Source organism: Podarcis gaigeae, assembly GCF_964106915.1.
Source record: "Podarcis gaigeae genome assembly, chromosome: 5".
NCBI classification, from domain to species: Eukaryota; Metazoa; Chordata; class Lepidosauria; order Squamata; family Lacertidae; genus Podarcis; species Podarcis gaigeae.
The window spans coordinates 12,778,504-12,782,526 of NC_139681.1; positions in this window are offsets into that span (position 1 = coordinate 12,778,504).

Genomic DNA, 4,023 nt, shown 5'->3' on the forward strand with positions numbered 1-4,023 from the left:
GGAGCGGCCTCGGCCGTGGCTGCCGGCAGGATGAGGTCCGCTGGCGAGGGCGGCCCGGAATATGCAGAGGCACAGTCTGGCAACAGCACCGGCGAGGGCAGTTACAACTATCGGGCGTGGACCTCGGGTGCCGAATCCTGGCACCTTTCATATCTGCCTGCCTGCCTGCTGTGCGTGGCCAGATTCTTTACCCTCTAAGGGGGGGGGGGCACTGCCTGCAAGGGGCCTTTACTCTGTCCTCCCCAACCTTTCCCCAATGTTCTCCAATTTTACTGTGGAGCAACTACTCTGGGTTGTTCCTTTCCGTGATTCGGGCTCGAACATAGATGCTTCCTATAAGGAATGCTGGAATTACAATGGGGGGGTTGGATGTGCTATTTGCCAAAAGGTGCTGTATTCGGGTTATCTGAATCTGGTTTCCTTACACAAGGTATCAAATTGTGTTCCCCACCCTTTTATGGTGCCCAGTCTCTCGGGAGCGATATAATCCTGTGGGAGCCATGTCACTCAGACCAGCACCACGTTTAAAGCCATATCAGTTGCTGTTGTCACCCGGGTTTAGCCAAATTCCTGCCCTGTGCCTGATTCCGAAGGTGCTCAAAAGATTTCTAGATTCCTCCTGTTACTGCCAGATTTCCCAGGAGGGATTTTCTAAGCATGGTGCTTTACTGTGATGCAGGAAGGAACGGTGCCCTCTCCTTGTGAGGGCGATCGATTACCTCCCAACCCTATGGCCCTTCAAACAGATGGGAGTTATTTATTGTGCTAACTTACTGTGACCACCATTGAGTTGCACAGGCTCTGTTAAAGTACTAGGAATGGTTGAAGTAAGAAGGGGTCATTGTAAGAAAGAAAAAAGGTGCAAAAGATAAAGTAAGGTAAAGGGACCCCTGACCATTAGGTCCAGTCGTGGCCGACTGTGGGGTTGCGGCGCTCATCTTGCTTTATTGGCCAAGGGAGCCGGCGTACAGCTGGTCATGTGGCCAGCATGACTAAGCTGCTTCTGGTGAACCAGAGCAGTGCACGGAAACGCCATTTACCTTCCTGCTGGAGTGGTACCTATTTATCTACTTGCACTTTGACATGCTTTTGAACTGCTAGGTTGGCAGCAGCAGGGACTGAGCAATGGGAGCTCACCCCGTCACAGGGATTCGAACTGCTGACCTTCTGATCGGCAAGTCCTAGGCTCTGTGGTTTAACCCACAGCGCCACCCAAATCCCGAGCAAAAGATAGCTGTATGTATGCATATTCAACTGCCGTCAAGCAGGGCACACTCAACAACTTCAGACCTATACGTAGCCCTTCCAGAACGTACAGACTAAGAGTGGTTTTCACTATTATGGAAAGGGAACAGGAAGGGAAAATACTACGTGCCTCTTGGAGTTCCATATTCATCTTCTCCATAGCCAAAATATGAGAGCTGCCCCCTTGTGTACAAGGGAAGGTTAAACAGCTATTGGGGATGGATCAGAGGTACATGAACTAGAAGTGTGAACCACTTGCACCTCTACACTAATATGGCTTTATTAAAGTTCAGGATGATCAGCTATAGCCATCCATGGCGGGGGGGTGGGGGTGGGACACACGGGGGAAGTGCTATAGCTCAGTGGCAGGGCTCATGATTTGCATATACAGTGGTACCTTGGTTTACAAACAATCCATTCTGGAAGTCCGTTCTTAAACCAAAGTGTTCTTAAACCAAGGCGTGCTTTCCCATAGCAGCCAGGGACTCAATTTAGAAATGGAACACACTCGACATCTTCCGCTTCCAAGGCAAAGTTCACAAACCAAAACACCTACTTCAGCGTTTGCAGCATTCTTAATCCAAGTTGTTCATAAACGAAGCTGTTTAAACCAAGGTATCACTGTAGAAAGTTCCTGCTTCAATCCCTGGAATCTTTAGTTAAAGAGATCTCAGGTAGCAGAGGCAGAGAAAGACTTCTGCCTAAGGTTGCTCCCCACCCCCCCACCCCCAGAAACAGCAGAAGTTAGACTACTAGGCAAAATGGACCGATTGTCCAAATCGGTACAAAAAGTTTCAAAGAGCTTAAGCTAAAACTGGCTGTATAGCAGGAGCTGCACTTCGGATTAAGCTGCCCAATGAAGTCAGTGGCTCCTTGTCCATTTAAATGCCAATATAAACCACTCTCTTTCAGCTGTAAGCCAAGTTTACAAATTTAAAAGGAAACTTATTCCATGATGGCAGCATGCTTAGGGTTGAAGTCTCACACAGCCAAATCTTAGGGGCCAACTGCAGCAGAATGAATAACGACACAACTTGTGCCTGGCTAGGAGACACGGGCTGCCTCTCACACGTTCTCCATCACAGCTCCAAGCTGCCGCTGCTCAGCAGTCACTGCCAACACTGGCACCAGTTCAGTCTTCGTTATTTATTTTCCTGTTTTTAGGTTTTCGCTTAGCTCGCCACAAAGAAAACAGTTTTAAAATGTGTGTGCACATTTCGCCAAGTCCTTATCAGTCCAGTTCCAACTCTTTGCACCACATTTTGTGCGACAAGTAACTTTTTACGGTAGCTTTTGTAATAAGTCAAATGTGAAGATCCTTCACCTTGATTTTATGACGTTCGGTAAGAAATCTGTGGAGCTAAATAACAAGTACCGTGTGCTGTCTCCGGTGTCTCGGGGGTGGGAGCGAGAAGGGTGCTTCATTCATGAGAGATTCCACACGAGATATTTCCATGTAAGTAGCATGTTTACAAAATTACCTCTTCTGTACTTTGTAATCATGGGTAGCCCTCACCTATACAAAATGTGGGGAAATGGAGAGGCCCAATTCGTGACACTGTGTCTCAACACTCTTTTCTCGTGTTTGAAAGGTGATGTGAAAATAAAAGAGAATTAATCCGTGTTCATGTTCCTTTTGAAATCTTGTATTTTAAGAGCAATGAGCTGTGTAGTTATTTTTACAGCAACAAAGCAAATCACAGAGCACTGCAGACGACGAGAATAATTTGGACAATTTACCGTGTTATTTGTCAGATTATCTGTACACCTGCATAATTTATTCTAAATACAGTGAAATACATTAGGGGGGGGGCAATACCAGGATCTGGGCCTGATAAATGTCCTGATAAATGTCTCAGACATTTGATATAAAAACTGTTAGATAAGAATAGGTCAGTTTTTCACTACCTGAGCATCTTCAAAATTTAGTTTCAACTCTTGGCTGCTCTTCTATTAAATCCAACGAGGAAGCAATCCTCATGTAGCCTCACAGGTGAACTGCTACGTCCTTAAAACATCTTCTCCCATCTGCCCCAACGCTATTGTTTCCCAAGCGTTGCTTTTGAATGCTTCCATCTTATTTCGACAGGGGACGCGGGTGGCGCTGTGGGTAAAACCTCAGTGCCTAGGACTTGCCGATCACATGGTCGGTGGTTCGAATCCCCGCGGCGGGGTGCGCTCCCGTCGCTCAGTCCCATCGCCTGCCAACCTAGCAGTTCGAAAGCACTCTTAAGTGCAAGTAGATAAATAGGGACCGCTTACCAGCGGGAAGGTAAACGGCGTTCCGTTTGCTGCGCTGGCTCGCCAGATGCAGCTTGTCACGCTGGCCACGTGACCCGGAAGTGTCTGCGGACAGCGCTGGCTCCCGGCCTATAGAGCGAGATGAGCGCACAACCCTAGAGTCTGGCAAGACTGGCCCGTACGGGCAGGGGTACCTTTACCTTTTTATCTTATTTTGACAGTATGTGCCATCAGGGCAGCCCCTAGCCTTTACAATGGAAAATCCTTTCATGCTAGACTGGGAGAATAAATAGTTGAGATTCCTTTCTCATCCACATCGGCCCCTAATAAAGCGGAGAGGTCAACAAAAATCCAGCAAGAATGACGAGAGCAGAAGAGCAAAGAAGCTGGAGACAGCAAAGCAAATCAACTGCCCAGATCACTCTAAAGGGAAGATGTTAACCAGCTCAGTCACTTCCGAATTATGGCCAATTTTTTCCAGCCTGAGTAAAATGTCCCTTTGCATCAGATCAACTTTGTACAACAGATCTGCCCCAA